This window comes from Gavialis gangeticus, unplaced genomic scaffold, assembly GCF_001723915.1.
Source record: "Gavialis gangeticus isolate Ggan-Ray unplaced genomic scaffold, GavGan_comp1, whole genome shotgun sequence".
NCBI lineage: Eukaryota > Metazoa > Chordata > Crocodylia > Gavialidae > Gavialis > Gavialis gangeticus.
Genome location: NW_017728964.1, coordinates 9,891,251 through 9,909,743, shown reverse-complemented (window position 1 = coordinate 9,909,743; position 18,493 = coordinate 9,891,251). Strand labels below are relative to the sequence as shown.

At 44.2% G+C, this 18,493-nt stretch overlaps 1 long non-coding RNA gene across 1 annotated transcript in view; it reads right to left on the bottom strand.

Annotated features, from left to right (window-relative positions):
• LOC109287537 overlaps positions 1–18,493 on the bottom strand; it is a 30,701-nt gene that overhangs the window by 4,113 nt on the left and 8,095 nt on the right. The window contains exon 2 of the long non-coding RNA XR_002094888.1: positions 9,300–9,544. This is a non-coding gene — a long non-coding RNA (uncharacterized LOC109287537). The remainder of the gene's footprint in view (positions 1–9,299; positions 9,545–18,493) is intronic.

Sequence of the window (18,493 nt, the reverse complement as noted above, 5' to 3'; positions counted from 1 at the left end):
AGGACCACCAAGATCTGGGAGATGGTACCCCACTCAGCTCTGTTCAGGGGGCTGCTGATCCCAATCTCCCCAAGCAAGGCCATCCCATGGATGGCCTTCTGTTGCTCCACCGGCCTCTCAAGCATCAAGTATGTGGAGTTCCACCAAGTCTCCACATTCCGCATGATTTTGTGCTGCAGGATGCTGAGCTCTACCTGTTTCTCCCACAGCATCTTGCCCACCTTGATGTTGCAGGGGAAGTACCCCACCTGCATTTCAAAATCAGCTGGCTTGTAGCAGTAGTGGTGGCAGCACCATCACCGGTATCCCTCTCCCCCTCCAAGGCATCCCTCACTATGAGGTGCAACCCGTGTGCCACACAGTAGATGCCAACAAAGTTGGCATCATGGACAGCTTTCACCATATTGGCCCCGTTGTTGGTGACCATGAACCCATGGGTGAACTTGGCCTGCCCAATGAGCCACCCCTGCACCATGCGGTTCATAGCCCCCATGATCTCCCTTGCCATGTGGGACTCATCCAGCACCTTGGCTTGCAGTAGAGCCCACCGATGGCCTGACTGATCACATCAGTGCCCTGTGAGGGAGAGGTAGGCATGATTGCCACCCTGGCTGCTCCAGATGTTGGAGGTGAAGTGCAAGGCTACCTGCGGCACTGCCTTGTGCAGCTCCTCCCTCAAGTACTCCCTACATGCCTCATACAGGGAGGGCACCACCGCCCTGCTAACGGTGGTACGTGCGGGCACTTTTTAAGATGGGGCCAGAAGTGCTATGAGCTGCCTGAACCCTGGCCACAACTAGGGAGAAGGGCTGGCTATCCAGAGTAAGCATCTCCCCAGTGCTCTGGGTTATCTCACTTGCCTTGGGAACACGCTCCCCTTTCCATCCACCTTTCCCCCACTGGTCCAGAATGGCCTGCCTCTGCTTTGGGGGGAAAGGGGCTTTGGAGCGAGCGGGAGACTTCCCTTTCAGCACACTCACACTAGTGCCAGGCTGAGCAGGAAGAAGGGCAAGGGGGTGCTGCCTCCTCAGATGCATCAGCATCGCCATGGTGGAAAAGTGTCTCACATCCTTGCTGCAGCTGATGTGCCTTCGGCAGTGCTGGCAGATGGCAAACCTAGGATCATCTGCCAGCTCAAAATGCTCCCACACTATGCTAATCACCTGCTTCTGGGTTGAGGGTGAGGATCCTGCCTTATCCCACACCTCAGCAGGCTGAGGCTCAACAGCAGGAGGAGCTGCCTCAGCTGAGCCACTTGCCTCCACAACCTCAACCTCCTTTGAGGTGCTGCTTTCCAGAGGAGACCGTGGTCTAGAAGAAATCTGAGGGGTGTGGAGCACAAACTCTGATTCCCCCTCAGTCCCCAGAATTGCTTGAGCCAGCGTGCTCAGCATCCCTGGTTCCAGCTCCTCCTCTGGCAGTGAGAGGCTCATGCTGAGAGATGACATTGGGGCGGAGGAGACAGTGATTCCACTGCTGGTGCCTACTTCTGGACTGAGGGGAGGTGGTGCAGGTGCAGGGATGTCAGATGCAGGCACTGCTCCCACCTCCTTGCTTCCACTGGTAGCACCGATGTCATGGCTGCTTGGGAAGAGAATGCGTCTATGTTGCGGGGGGGGGGGGCTTGCAGCTCTAGCTCTCCCCCTACCCCCTCTCCCTCTCCTGCCAGAAGACCTGGCACCTGCCTTTCCAGCACGCTTCATATTAAACTTTCCTGTGCTGCAAAAGGTCTGTGTGTGCGTGTGTCACTCCTTTTGTGTTGTGTGTTTTATTCCCTCTGTTGCGCATGTGCACTGGACTTTAATTGTTTGCTTGAGTAACAAGAAGTGTTAAGAGCTACGTAAAAAATGTGGGCTGCCTGTCTTCTTCTCCTATGAATATCTGATTTTTCTTCTTCTATGGATGTATATTATAAGTGTGTGTGTGTGTGTGCGCGTGCGTGTGTGTGCACACATGCATGCAATCTGTGTGCCTCCCTGCACAGTGATGGATCACACTGGCAGGGAAAACGCAGCTTTCTTTTTTCAAAGTTTGCAACAAAAAAAAGCAAATATAAATTAAATTAATTGAATAGTATTTAGAGATGCTAAGCTAAGCTAAGATAAATCCTACCCAATCCTTTCTAACAACAAAAGGGAGCAGGCAAGTTCAACTGCTGACTAACGCAAACCAGGTCAAGCTGCCTGCCTGCTACAGTACTGTTCTCATGCAGTTCCCAAAACAGAACAAGCTTACAAAAGACACAGCATGCCTGCAAACAGAGGCTTTTATGCTGTTTCTAGGTCCCTCCCCCCAGACACTGTCATTGGAAAGGCAGCCAGAGATAAATCCTTCTCCCCCGCCACCTAGACATGTCAGTCTTCCCCCCCTGCTCGCCCCTCCCCCCTTTCCTCCTCTAACTTTCTCTTTCCCCACGCAAACAGCCCTCAGAAGTGTCCGAGGCTTTTCCGAATCAGTTTGGAAAGCCTAAAGAAGCCAATGCTTCGATTCGGACATGCTGCTTCAGCATCTGAAGCGTCCGAATCTTTTCCGGATCCAAAGCGTGGTCCGAAGCCTCACACAGCCCTAATGTTTGATAAGACCTACATTTCTCACAAGGTAGTTAGTCTCTAAGGTGCAAATCTACCTACCTTCTACTTTTCTCATGTAAGAGAACAAGCAGAGATTTTTGGACTTTATCACCACTGTAAAAGATTAAAACACAAAAACAAAATAAAACCATTTATTTGCAGGAACTATTTAAAATGTAATCATCTCTGAAAGCCACAGATCATGCATTTCTCAGCAACACAAACCCAAAGGCTCGAGTTAGTGAAGCGTCTCAAACCGTGTGCTAGAAACGAATGCGCATAAATGAACTGCTCCTCGCTGCTGCAAGATGTCCCCAGTAGCAGTGCGAGTTACACGCTGAGGCAGGATCATGTCCCAGAGTGGGTTTTTTTTTCCTATGAAAGAATCTCCTCCCACACTTTTAAAAGAATTACTGTGGTCTCACACTCAAGCTACTTCTGGTACCAAAATCCCATGAGAGACTCCCTGAAAATCTAACACCAAGTAAAATAAGCAAAGCCCAAGGTTTCTCTAACCTTTTAGATTTTATGTGACAGACTAATGGAATTTTGAAAAAACTTACGCAACAAGCAGTCTGTGCTGCTGCCAAAATACCCTCCTATTCTAGAGCTTGTTTTTCAATCAGTTTTCACTTATGACTAGTAACAAGAGAAGACGTTATCTCCAAAATCTCCTTTCCCACTAGCATTGCACACTCTAAGGTTCCAGGAAAGTTATAAGTTGCACAGCATCCTGTGAAAGGTACAACATGCTGTTCTCATGGTATGACCAAAACATAAGGAGAGAGAACTCGGTTATTTTCACAGAAAGTAAGAATGCATATGAGACTTTATATCGTAGTCATGCCAAAGATCCTGGGTTTCATCCCTTGTGTTGTATGCTATACAAACACAGACAAGATGACCATGCCTGCTCCAAAGAATTTGTAATCCAGGAGAAAAGGCCAAAGAGGTGAGTGAAACAAGCAGGTGGGTCAAAATGGGGACCAAGGAAAACTTAGAGAATAAATGTACCAGGCTGCGTGAATTTCTTGATAGTTCTGAGCTGCAGAGTTCACTTCTACTTTTAGGTCACTAAAGACCAAAGCTAAGGTTCTCAAAACAAGATGCCTGGGCTTACAAAGTCCCTATTTAGCCACCTAATAAGTTGCCTGACTTTTAAAAGTGCTGAGCAACAACTACTGAAGTCGATAGTACCTATTAGGCAACCAGCAGATGCTGTTGAAGTCATCTCCTGAAGGCCAGGCCACATAGTTACTTTGATGCAAGCTTCTGAAAATCATGGCCCTATTCTGTTGACCTTCATGTCATACTGCAAGGCCTATTTGTGCTCTTCAAATCTTCCTAAAGGAAGTGAGGGATGAAGGGGAAGAGATTTAGTAGTAGGGGAAGAATCCCAAACGGAACCAGATTAGCCCTGATGTCTCCTGGAAATGGCTGCTACATCCAAACCATATGTTCTGACATTATACGGTGGTCATGAGTAATGCAAAATATTTTACTGGACCAACTAAATGAGTTATTAAAACGTAAACTCTCAAAGCCTAGGGTCCTGTTCACAACTGTTGGTTTATTATTGGACACTGAATGTGGGGCTAACTCCAGTGAGAACCTTTGCCTACATAAATGACTCTTGGGCTGGATTCTCAGCAGGTACAAGTGATTTTATTGAATCTAACTGGCTACCTTTACATTAATAGGATTATATACACCTGGTCTGATTCCCTACTGCTCCTACATTGTACAGGTGTAAATGGCAACTTGCCATGCAAGGTGATGGAGAATCAGGATCATTACATGGTAATTAGACCCCAAAAAGCAGCCCTACATATGGGTTTAGCACAAAGTAGCTGAAGTGCTTGTCTGGAGCTTGAGGGATTTCCCCAGAAGTCATGAGCAGAGCAGGATTTTGCCTCTATGGTCTGAAGCACAGTAGCAAAGAGTGACCTGTTTGCCTAGCCATGCAAAATCATTCAGAAGGTCAACAGGGCCAATGCTGATGAATTCTGGTGTCTCATCCCCACTGAGAGAAGGGGGGGGAGCTCAAAGGAAAACATAATTGCTTGCTCAAACCCATAAAAAAAACAATTACTGTTTTCCTTGACTCAAAAAGTAATTAGGCAGATAAAGCTGGGTGTTACTGGACTGGCATTAAAATAAACTGAAGGAAAGTTGTTATGAACCCTGCCAACTAGAGATGCTGCCCTGTGTGAACAGACAAATGCTGGGACACACTGGGTACATCTACACATGTACTTTATGTGCACTAGTCTATTTTAATATACATTACAACATCTCACAAAAAACTGTGGACTTTTGCTAATGAGCATTAAAAGAAGCTAACGTACCTTTTTTAATACCTCACAATGGAGGTACTAAATTTAATACACATTACCATAGCACATTAATGAATGTGTAGACACGCCCGCTACAGACACTTCAATGTTTAGGTCGCTGGGTCAATCCAGCTCAGATCAGCATTTGCTATTTGCAGAATGTGCATTGTAACCCAGGAACACCCAAGGGTGTGCCCCGTTCTCAGTTGGAAGGGACAGATGAGGCAGGTGACAGTGCTGTGAGAGGGACACTGGTGATTTGAGCGTGGGTCTCTCTTTTCTCTATAGAGTCAACTCCATGCCAATGCTTTTAACTATTTAGTTTATTGAATTATAACATACGTATTACTTCTTATTCAATATATATAGAGAGAGATAAATATACTAATAGGTAGCAAAAGAAAACTTTTCAAAAATACCCTTAGCAATATCTTTTAACACCAAAGGCATACAGATAAATATTTACAATACAATAAACCAAAAACCCATTATACCAAACTAACCCAATTCCATAACATTTTGTACAACATATTCATAATTACAATAACAATTATACAAAATATGAGGTGCCATTTTACACGATAAGGTGCGTTTACCCCTGGATCCCAGCTAGTAAGGGGCGCTTCCCCTTCTTTGGGTCTAGCTGGGAGAGAAACTTCCACCCAGGGCCTCCCTCATGCTGGGAGGGGGGGAGTTACCTTATTTCCAGAATGCCTCCCCTGCAGGACCCAACTCTACCAGCAACTTACAGTTTTCTTCGAAGAGCCATCGACCGGGCCTCAGAGCCCTTTGCTCAATCAGCGGCCCCACCAGCATTGTCTGTGTCACTCCGAGACCTCCCCTCCTGGCTGTGTACCCTGCTTTGGGCACCGAGGGTTTTTCCAACTCTTGTGGGGGGGAACCTAGCCGCTGCTAAGTAGTACATTGTGAGCTTCTGCACATTAGAGATGTTAAATTTGCAAGAGGTCTTGCTTTAAGCAATAAAGTCTGCAGCTTTTTTTGCATTATTTCTTACATCCTGATGCAAAAAACGTAAGTCTGTGACTGCTTCTGTGCGCCAGCGTGCAAGAGTGTGAGGGGATTCAATATGGTAGATTTGGGGAGCGAGAGATGTACTCAGATTCTCCCTCCTGGAGACATGAAAGTTTTCCTTTATTCTCAAGTGAAAGTAACCCAGACGGAGTGTGCACACTTTGTTCTTTGCACATGGGAAAATATAGAAATATTCTTTCCACACTTATCTACCTTAAATGCCAAACCCTTTCTCCTTATGTCTTTTAAACATGTATAAGTAGCCTGTGGAACTCATTGACACAAGAAATTACTGCAGCCAAGAGCTTGTCAGGATTAAAAAAGTGGAACATTTATATGGATTATGAGAATTTATAACCATGCCAACACTCTAGGCCTTTAAATCTTTATTATAAAGGCTCGTGCATCAAGGCATAAGCCACTCGTTAAGTTATAAAGAGTTGTGAAAAAAATCTCTCTGTTTACAGATTATTCTATAATTGCCCACTGAATGTTTCTCACGTGTTTCTTGGAATCAGCTGCAAGTGGACACTGGTGGAGTGCCAAATGGTCCCTTGGGTCTAGTTGGGTTTGGCAATGCATCTGTTCCTATGCACATATTAGAGCAAGGGAAATATTTTGTCAAATAATAATGAATTTGCCTTTTCTCTGTTGACAATATTTTCTGTAAACAGATTAGATCATGTTTCACTGTTATTCAAAATGTCTTTAATTTAGATATTGTCACAAGTCAGGGCAGCAGACAGGCCAATTGGCCCTAAGTTGGCCCTGGTTGTGTCTAGCTGCCAGTGGCTTACTTCCAGCTGGCCCTAGTTGTCTGCATGGGCATGGCTGCCTGCTTATAAGCAGCTGCTCTTGCAGTGCCCAGTGGGCTATTCAACAGAACAGATGCCCGTCTCGTTAACCCAGAGTTTCTGATTCCATGTTCCTGGTTCCTTTCGTAAATCCTAGGTTCCCCATTCCCAATTCCTACCTGCTGGCTCGTTGTTCCAGACTCCACCTGGAGCTTTTGCTCCAGAGTTGTTGGCTTCTGGCCCTCTCCACTCCCAGCCTCATCCTGTCAGCATTACTGTCCCTGGGCTCAGTGTCAGTATTTAGATAGGAAAGCCTAGCCTGTTTAATCTGTTCTAATACTTGCCAGCTGAATGAACAAGTACTGATGGAGAGAAGGCTCCATTTGCATTTTGGCATGTCCCAGACCCCATACATCAAATATTTGGTGGAAACTGGAAGACACCTGGTTACAATTCCCCCTGCCTCTGGAATTCACAGGCATGAGGCAATTCCTTGTAGGGGGAGTAGCTCTTTTGTGGCTACAGCCAATTGTGATTCCTCATGTCCATCTGACACACTATAGTTATAAGCACAGCAGGCTGGCATAGGTCACTATGCAAGGCCACCACTAACTAAGGGAAACTAAGGATTCCAGTTTATATAGCCCCTTTCTGTGGTGTACAGAAATCGTACACCATCCTCTAATGCAGGGCTGTCCAACTGGTGGACTATGAGGGGTTAAAATTGTAGTCCATACACTCTTGCCCTGGGTCTGCTCTCCCCATCATTCCTGCTCTCGCTGTCATAACCAGGGTCCCTCTTCCAGCTTTCACTTCCTGTCCCCATCCCTGGGGGTGGACCAGTATGGCAGGCAGCCCCCACTGCTCACAAGTTGGACAGACCTGTTTTAACGTATAGTTGCCTGGAAGATGCTAATTTTCCAGGGCAGACATTGAAGGTTGTGATATAATCCTGTCTCCTTATTCAGACTGAGCTCGCTGTGATGTCACTGGGAGCCATGCTTAGGAATAAGTCGAGCAAAGATCTTTCCGGCAGGGCTGTGCTAACCGATACTCCTCAAGGTTCCTACCTAGGCGGCAGTGGTCTGAGTCCAGGTTTTATACCAAGAAAAAAATAATAGGAAAAAGAATGCAGCTAAAGGAGAAGGCAGGCAGGGTACCTGAAACAGAGCTGCCCAGAAGGAGATGTTGCTTTGCCAGCTTGTCTTAGGGATGAGCCACATGCTGACTGTGAATGGGAAGAAACATCAGCTAGGGTGGATGAGGGATAGAGTGCTGTAATTAGACAGGAGCATAACACATCATAACTAAGCTTCCTCCAGAGTCTTGAGTTGGAGGGGAGGGGTGGTATGTCTTAATTTTGTTGGTCTCATTTCCAAGCACAACATGCTTCTGATTTAGGATTTCTCCTCTAGACACAAGTAGGAAATCCATGTCTACCACAGATAGCAAATCAGCAGCAGAGCCAAAAATGCAGCCATGGCGCACCTAAAGTATCTGGCTGTCGGAGAACCGGAATAGGGTAGTTGTATCTGGCTCTCAGAGAACCAGAACTCATCTTGCTGCTGTTGTGTTTCAAAGCCACAGGGAAAGTAGCAATTTTAAAAAATTGCCCTGGTACCCCTAACATGTTGGGTCCTATAGACACAAGACTCACTTGTTTCCAGGGAGGTAAAATTAAAAGTTGCCCTCAAAAGAAATTCAAGCTGGGAGGCTTTATCTGTTTTTGTTATTGCTAAATCCCTCCAATTTGGTCATGTTGAAAAAAGTCGGTATCCATTGGATTCCATTTAATCATTCAAAAAGGAGCTACTCAGAGAGAAAAAAAAGCAGCCTGTTTCTTTCTTTCCCTCATTACTGCCTTTTAAAGTTATTGCTGATGGGCTTAAATGCAAACGAAAGAAACAAAAAGAGCGTGCATCAAACTAGATGCAATTCCAGTAATTGCTGCTTTTTCTTTCCTTTTAACCTGAGGCTTTTTCCAACTCCATTTTGATTGACATTTTGGATGAAATGTCAGGCACCCCTAGGTAGAAAGCCCACAGTCTGAATTCAGAGTTGTAACATTAAACTAGCTTGTCTCAATAAAACAGCTGTCTGGCTCAACCAAGATGGATGCCAGTCATTTCTGTGGTAGGATCCTAGCCGGTTAGGTGCTGGTCATGCATGTCTGTGAAATAACTGATGAAAGTCCCAAACCCACTCGGAGCCAGAGACTGATGGAAGCGACACTGGCTGAATACTTCACACTGGTTCCTTCACCAAGTATTCACTGCAGCTGTTTCCCTTTTATCAGCTTAATAAGAGATAATGTTGTGCTCATTGCCAATTGTAAGTCCCAACCCTATTACAAGATGGCTGCGTGTGGATGTTCATTGATTGCTGGTCTTCTTGGCTGTTCCCACCCGGGAAGCAGATGGCATACTAGTTAGACGCTAAAGTCAATAACTGAAATGTGACTGCTCTAGTTCCCACTCTTCCACAAACCGGCTGGGCTATGTAACCTTAGGCAAAGTGTAAAATCCTGTGAAGTTTCCCTGTCCATAAAATAAGAAACATAACCTCACATGGAGAATGCCTGAAGACCTTTAAGTTAAAACTATTCCAGAAGGTCAATGAGGAGTAGTGTTTTATTTCACTATGGCAGCCATCCATAACTTGAGATTGCCCCTTCTTTGTTGTGGTTTTCAAGCAAACTTAGTTTTAGGTTTGTCCCTCCAAAATTCTTGACTTGAAATTGGAAAAGTATCAAGTAGTCTCTGTGCTTACAATGCTGACATTTCCTTGAAGATTAACAGCATTCTGTTTCTTCCTGTAAATAATTGTAATTAGTATAAAATAATGCAAATGAAAATCAGTGCCATGCTCTGATGGCTGACACCATTTAAACACCCCATGGAAGTGGAGATTGTATCAGTAATGTGCATTCCTGATATTATCTCATCACTATGAGAAATGAATAGTGTTGGAGGAAGGCACTCCTAGAGAACCATGCTGAGGCTGGATAGGATGTGAACAGAAAGAAAACCCCATGATCTTCTACCAAAAGAGGGGGACCTCATCCACCTGAGAAGACAGATGCTTGCATTTGTGCATCTTCTCCATGCATTAGAGGCACATAGGGATACATTAATCTAGAAAGAGTGTTTGGACAAATTAAACAGAGATTAAAATCTCCGCCCTGCATTATTAGCCTGTAAATGTTAATCTTCAAAGGCATCTTGAGAGACAAGGTAATTATTACCCTGCAGAAACTTTAAAATGGCCTTTATCAGATCACTTCCAAATGCCTCATGTTTTTTCCATAGTGAATTACTGTAAACGAGTCCCACAAGAACGGCAAACTAGGCAATAGCAACAAAACAACAAGGCTTCTTTCCCAGCCTCTGCTCCCTTGTTCTGCCTGGTCTCTGGCTCGTTCACTCACTAAAGACTTGTTGCCCCTTTCCTGCCTTTGCAGGACTTCAAATACAAGGGAGTCCGTCTGGTCACAGCTCCACAAGGTGCTGTCAAACCCTGTAGGGCAGTTAGGACGGGGTTAGGAGGGGCAGGCCTCCCAGGGATTGGGAGAAGTAAGGAAAAATTGGTGAGAAGAGTAGCTAGATAGATGCACCAGCCAAAACCCCTAGGGAGGAAAGACCGTTGGAAGGTATGATTTCAGACCCCCGTTCTACTCCAGGGCCTGGGAGAGAGGAATATAGCTATTTCCAGTGGTCAGCAACCTACACCTGGTGAATCAGATTGAGCCCTCAAAGAAAATTTTATTATCTGGTCTACCCAGTACGGCAAAACTGATATTGTCATGGAAACGTATATATCCCACTAAGTTTTCTATGAGAATGTGTCATCTAGTGCTAGAATATTTAACAATTGCTGCCTCCAGCCACCATGTTCATTCAGCCACCTGTTAGTGAAAGGCGGCCAACCCTGCCCACAAGGAGGAGTTGATTTTTCCCAAGTCAAGTATTCTTCGGGCTTTTCCCTTTATCTTTGCCTCCTCCACAACATCAGCTATCACTTCTTTGGTTTTACATTTACTTTGGGGGACATTTGAGCTCTGTTTTGGAGACCATGGCTGATTACTTGAAGAAAGAGGGGTTAGTTGTCTCAGTTGAAACCCCAGGACAGAATAAAAACAGCATTCAGGGTCCGGAGACAGGAGATAAAGAGCCAAGACCAGTGCTTTGCAGACCAAAATTATATTAAATTAAAAACATAGTGGAAGAAAAGTTTACTGTGGTTGACAAAGAACTCCTCTGCCTCACCTGTCTGGTTTGGAACAGGTATTTATCTGTTCAAAGCATTACTTGCAAAGCTTTCTATTGGACCAAGTGAAATATGTTTAGGCCTGAGCCTTTAGTGAAATAGGTACAATTCATTTCACCCGGCCTCAAAAGGCAAAAGAAGAGGGAAGAGAAGCTGAATTATAAATTGCATAAAAATCTTAAAGGCAGGAAGAGGAACAAACACCAAAGACAACGTAATTCTGAAGACACAAACTAAAGGGGACTCTCTGTATCACAGAAAAAATGAGCGGTGCATCACACTTCCATCAGAATGGGGACCAGGGAGCATCAAGGTATCAAGTCATGGCCTCAAATCCAGAGCCCCAGCCCCTCACTTCAGTCTGCTACCTTTCCAGCTGACCATCCAGCCTGAGCAAAGCTGGCCAGAAACCTCCATGTGGGTCTAGCCACCCACTCACTCCCTGCAACTGGAGTGTCCAGCCAGGGTCAACCGACCCTTCATTCCCCGCTGTATAAACCTCTGACCTGGAAGAAGCAGCCCATACCTGGATTCTCCTTATTCCTCCTGACCCCGCTCAGCCTCTTGACCCCAGACCTGGCCACCCTCATGTGACCAGGGAAGTAAAGAGGCACCAGGAGATAGGAAATGAAATTTAAAAATGTTTTATGCCTAACATGGTGTTCAAGTGTTTCTTGACAATCATCATAAATAATCTGTCCACCAGAGATTGTAGGAAAAATGAAAATGTTAAATTGCTATTACCTCAGGTCTGAACTAATAGCCAAACTGATGAATAGCAACATGGCTCAGTGCATGTGAAAGCATAAAGATTAGTTTTACACAACAAACACAGGGAAGGAAAGATCAAGTGTTTGGCTTTAAAACCCTGAGGATTTAAAAAAAAAAGGCTAGAGATTCAGGACAAGATTTTCAGCTGCTATAAATCAGACATTTCTGCACCAGCTGAGGATGTGTTCTTCCATTTTGAGTAAAGAAGGTTTATGTTACATCTGAATTTTGTTATATTCAATTGCACTTATTCCATAAGGCATCTGAGATATTAAATGAGCACAAAAGGAAGAAGATGGCTGCACACTCTACAAAAAGGCCCAAAAGTTAAAATATAAAACAGCAGCAGGCTACTCCTAACATCCTTTTACATTTACTGAACTATGGATATCAGAATAGGATTAATATTTAAGTGGGTTCCTCCTTGGGTTTTCTCTTCAGAAATACATCAATGCTTAGCTTAGTTCCTCAAGGTGAGAGATTATTATTGATACTTACACTGTCTTTCTTTGGCAGCTGCTTTCTCTGCTATAATTGACCCTGTAAATGGATTTCTGTTGTCTGGTGCACAAAGCCTTGGTTCTGCATTAATTCACTCTGGAATACTAATGCCATGACTTTATAGGCTACTCAATCACCAGAGATGTGAGACCTGTCCCTCTTGGGTCACCTCATCGTTAACAGCTGCAAGTAGTACCATTTCCCCTGCAAACATTTTAGAAAGAACAACCAAAGCGGCCCTCCCTAGAATAGATGGCCTATTTTTCGCTAGTGGCATTTCTCACTAGAATAGATGGTCTGTGCATTCAAAGCCTCTCTACACTTACAGCTCAGAAACACAAAATTGATGCAGAATGAACAGTTTTGAAACACAAGACAACTGCATCCATGTGCAGGAATTTCTTTGTTCCTGTAACTCCTTGCCCCAGTAACTGCAGAAAGCCTATGGCACTGCATGGGAGAGAGGTATCTAGGCAGACAGCAGAGAGGCTTATTTTTAGCCTTGCTAATTTCTAGAGCGGGGAAAATTATTCCAAATTAGCCTCGTTGTTGTTGTTATTTTCACAGAACAGCCCAGTATACGATGCGTTTCAGTCCTTGATTCCTTTCAGCTCTGGACTCTGAACAATTAATACCCACATAATGGAGCTTCTCCAAATGCATATGGCTTTAAGAGTATGCAGGGCTGCTGTTGTCTCCCACCCCCTGCCTGGAGGGACCTGCACAAACAAAGCTATTAGAAGAGAGAAGAGCTTAGGAGATGAAAAGTTCTGTTGAGAATACTTTTTGTTCTGCTTTTATACTTGGAAAGCATTTTTTTAGAAACTTTTGAATGCCTCTGAAAGGCTCACAAGCAAGAGCTGGAGGACTCTGAGGAGTCCTTATGTCTCAAGTGAAGGTAGCTAAAGGGTTTCTCATGAGTGGCAAGAGGTGTTTGGGAGGGGTCACTGTCATAGCCACAGCTAGGAGTTATTCTGGGACTCCCTACTGTGAGACCAATGTAGAATTGATTCCTTGTCCCAGGAACCAGCAAATTCAGGGAATTTATCCTGTTCTCTTATTATGACCTGAATATTGTCCCTGTTATGCTGTGTTAAGCAAGGTGAGCAGCCCAACTACTAGCACTTAGACCTGTAGCAGTCTTTGGCTGAAAGCCCTATCCTGGATTAAAAGAACTAGCAATGTTTAGCTTGGAAAAATGATATTAAGTGGGCATGATGGTTTTTCAAATAGTTGGAAGGCTCCCATACCGAAAGGAAAAATTGTTCTCCCTTGACACAGGGGGCAGGGCACATGACCCTGGGCTTAAACTACAGCAAAGCAGATTTAGATCAAATTCCAGGAAACCTGTAAAAACCACAGGGCAGTGGAACAAGCTGCCTAGGGTAGACATGAAATCTCTTTCATTGGGGTTTTCCACAAAAGGTTGGACAGGCCTCCATTTGGCATGGTTTAGGAACAGCAAATTTCTGCAAGAGGTTGGACTAGAGGGACCCTGTGGTCCTTTCCAACCCCATGATTCTATAGGTGAAGCACTCTTTGGTACAAGAGACAATTTGTTTCCATTTCCTCACAGAGCCCAGTACTCCCAGTACAAAGTAGGACAGAAATGGAGCACCCCAGTCACACTTACATAGTGTCAAATCCTCACAACAAGAAGGAAACCCAGAATCCAAGTTGTATATCTACACCCGGTGCATGGTGCATATTATGGAAACATTCATTTGCAAAAAAAGAAAGCCTTTGTTCTTCCCCTTGCGTCTTATTCCCCAAGGGAATTACCTTGACTAAAGGGTACTGCTCCTCCTGTGACACACTTAAAGTCAGTGGCAGGGCTGAGAGCAGAATCCAAAAGCCCCTTGATCAGGGGGACCCTTTTTAGCAAATTTGACCATCACCCAGGCAAAGAGCAGACGGAGTTTCTACTATGAAAGGGGAACTTTGGCAGGGAAGAATTAATGGAGAATCCTTTCAAGGAGATGACTTGTTGGGTAATAAAACAAATCCTCCTTTCACAAAGGGGCCTGCTATATTTTTCACCACCTCTTCTTTATTGCTACAACTTGAAAATCAAATACAGTGATTTAAAGCCTTTTGTAGTACCAATTCTGCTCCCAGCTGACTCTGCTCCAACATAGCTGCAGTGTGATTAGCTCTCCTGGCTAGTGCAGCAGGCACATCTCTGCTCTAGGCCATTCAGACTCAGGAAGCTCTCTCTGTTGCTAGAGTCCCTGGCAAGAGTCAGAGCTTTTACAAAGCAGAATGTCAAAAATAGTAGTTCTTAGGGACCATAAATATAGATGCAGCTGGACCTGTGTTAAGGCATGAATCATTGCAATGGAGCTATATACTGTGCTCATCCAAGAGATCAGCGAGAATCCCTCCCAGTCTGGGACTGAGTACTGCCTGAGCCATATTTCATCTTGAGGTCAACTGCACTTTTGAGACTCCTGTACACCAAGCTTTGATTCATCATTGCTTTATTGTGAGCAAAGCTAGTCAGACCAGTCTCTTAGGTTTAAGTTCAGCCTATCCACTGTCTTTCTTACATCTGTTCTTCTCTCCCCAGCATCCTATTACCTTCCCCCAGAAAAACCATCCTCTTCTAAACCCTGCACATAGGCTAGTCAACACAGAAGTTCAGCTTGATGGCCAAGCTCAAGCATTTCCATGACGACTTCTGGTTCTCCCACTGGTAGTCATAGCTTTTCCATATCTCTAGTAGCCACAGTCCAGAAGTGGCAAGAGCTGAAGTTTCCTCAGATATGTCACCCCAGCTGGAGGAATTACTGGTGCTTCAGTCAGCTTCAATGAAATTATGATCCCTTAGGAGCCCAGACTTATTTTCCTTTTATATTCAATGTCAATGCTCAAATCGGGGGCTTGGTACTCTCTTGTCCTGTGCTCCTCATTACAAAACTCTAGCATAAAACAAGACAGTTTATGAAGGGATTCCTTGGCCAACCTGGCACCATGACACAAGTGGATTAAGTGGCTTACCCATGGCCACACAGGGAATCTGTAGCAAAGCAAGAGAAACTGAACCTAGAGCTCTCAAGTCCCAAAAGATTTTGACACTGGACAAACCAATGGGTATAGTCAGAGCTGACATTTTGGAATGATAACTAATCACTGCAGGCTTTGCTAAGGATTATTGCCCTGTTCTGATGGTATCACTCAAATCAAACCTATTTCACTGGATGGAATTTTTGGGACAACTGCGTGGAAAAGGAGGCCTGGATTTCATGCTTTATTTCAGTGGTGGCCAACCCATGGGACATGTGCCATGTTGGGACCCAGAGGCCTGTGGGCCTGGGTTTTCCTTCTCTTAACATTGTTTAGCATGAGTCTTTGAGCTGGCCAATTTAACCTTGGTTTCAACTGAGCTGCAAAGCTGCAACTCAGCAACAAGAGATGACACGAGGGTCACTTTGACCAGAACCTGGTCTTGGTGGAGAAAAAGTCTGAACATATTTTGTCTGGATGACCAAAGTCAGACAACAAGGGAGACAACCAGAATAAGGACATTTGGCTTGGGAAAAAGAGGAACAAATCAGCAGTGAAACTGACCCCCACCTAAGTATGAAATAACTATCTAAAATTGGGACATTTACTTAAGATTAATCATATATGGTAAGCAGAAATAGGCTTATCAGTATGCATTGCAGGGAATGGCTTAAGCTAATTATATGATAAGAAATGCAGTATATAAGTAGAAAACAAGCTGGCACTTTGGAGCCCCTCCCAAAGAGACTCTGACAGAGATCCCAGAATTCTCCCCTTTGCAGACCCCAGATGTAGGAGCTGGGAGCATCCAAACAAGACTTTATGGACTGATCACCCAGTGTTGTCAAGTTCATTGTACTTTGGGGGGTTGAGCATGTTATATTGCTTTTTGACTAACCACAGTAATAGAATTGTCACTGCTAAAGGCTTAATAAATTTGTTACTGGTTAAGGAGTAACTGTCCTCGTCTTGCAATTAATACCTGGTACAAGGTCCAGTCTAATGTTACTGGACATAACAGCCACAAGTGGCCTGGGCAGTCTGTGTGTGTGGCAATCAGCGGATTGGGAATGGGAGCAGGCAATGCAGCAGCAGATGGGGCAGAGAGCAGAAAGCAGAGCAGCAGATTGGGCAGGGGAAGGGGATGGATGTGGCACTCCAGTAGGGTGTGAGGTTAATTTGTGGTATGTCTGCCAAAAAGGTATGCCCCGCTGCTTTATTTCATCATTGCACCGGCTCAAACAAATTGTTGTTTCCTTTGCAAGGAAGAAAACCTCGTCCCTAATGAGCAAATGACTCCTACACCAAGATTGCAAGAATTCAATTTTAAAAACTGATTGTCCTCTATTCCTGGAATTATTTAACTGAAGAGGTTGGGGGAAAAAAGAAAAGAAAAGCAGCTAGGGACCGAATAATTGAGACACCTACTCTGATCAGAAGCACTATAATTGAGGCCAGGAAAGGCAAGGCTGGTGGGTTGATAAAATCTTAATTGTAGGAACATTAATCAGAATCAAGTCATATTTGTATCTCTCTTCTACTTCAGATGCATCTAAAGCCAGATAACAAATTCCTGGGTTAATATAACATTATTATGCTTGTGTCTAGGATCTCTCAATGCAATGTCTGTAAATTAAGAAAATAACCCAAGAGAAAAGCTTTTTTCTTTAATGAAATGTTCTATGCAAACAAAGCCTCGGGGAATACGAGGAGGTTATATTTCATCAGCTAAAGAAAGAGATTAATTCTGTGTTTGTCAAGCAAGTAAAAAAAATGCATCCTGACAGGAGTGCTTGGTGTGCTGTACCCAAGTCTTGAAACCCCTGAAATACTTCCTTTGCAAGTATGGGGAGAGAGCTGTCCTGTGCTGGTGACCATTCCCCTTTCAGTCTGTCTTCTTCCTTCAGGACAGCCCAGTCCTCAACACCCACGTGTCCAGTTACTTGGACTCTTCAGTCCAGCTCTGTTAATTTTTTCCCCCTTTATTCATTGCTTGCATGGCCAGAGCGAGAGCCAAGCATCAGTCAAGAGAGTTGTTCCTTGCTTCATGGAACATGTAAGCACTGCCTCAATTACTGTTCAGCTCCTTGCTTTGCTCATGTGTCTCCAGCACAAAGGATCCCTCATGACACAGAAGAACCAGGAGGAAAAATTAATGAATATAAAAAAGAGGTTTTTTATTCAGGCTGCCGATGCATGCTACACAGGGTCCCAGCACTCTAGCTCCCAAACGGACTAAACACTTATGTGGCTAAGGCTCATCCAGTGCTCTCTCACCACACACTCCCTGTGCTGTGGTTCTGAAGCAGAATGAGATTTAAAAGGTGCCGGAGCAGCTGTCCATTAAGACATGCTTGGCTTTCAAAACAAAGGGGAATATCATGTCTTTCCCACTAAAGCTAAGAGAGTAACTGCAACCAAAGGTTAAATGGAGATTTACTAGCAAAGTAAGTGCTTCAGGGCAGGGACAGATTTGTTTTGTGTTTTTTTTATCCAAGGAGGTAGGGATTTATGATTAGGGCTCTTAAGTGTGACAAGGACAGTAACAATGGCAATGACATGGGAAATAATGTTATCTTAAGCACTGATGGCCCTGCAAAGGGCAGTCAATCAATTAAGCTAGACAGCCAAAATATAGATGATTCCCATAAATAGCTCATCTGGCCTGGCAATGAGTTAGACTTTCTGCAGACTCAAAAGTGACTGATGCTTTTTGGATGCCACTAAAACATCTTTGCATTCAAATACTTATAGTCTGTCTAGAATGACACAGACTGGAAAAGCAGACAGGGCTCAGGGATGCTGAATAACAGCAAATAGTTGAACAGAAATGGAAAAATGAATACCTCAGTACTTTCATTCTGCTGATTCAGATTCATTGTCTTTAAAAGGAGAATGACAATGATGAATTAATAAGGATTTTTAATGGACTTAGAGAGCAGGAGAAGTAACTCTATCACCTGGGTCTTCATGGAAGGACTTGGAAGAGACGATAGAGATATAAATGACTTTTCCAGAAAAGGTTGTATATTGAACCATGGGCCAGATCCAAAGTCCATTAAAAATCAGTAAGAGGCTCTTCACGTTATTTTCACAAAGCCCCACAGTAAATCTTTATTTTTATAAATCCTAGTTTGCCTCTTCACTTGTTGTCCCTGCTCTTTCAGATTAAATCTTGAAATGGTTTTTAAGATATCACCCATATGCAAATACAGTT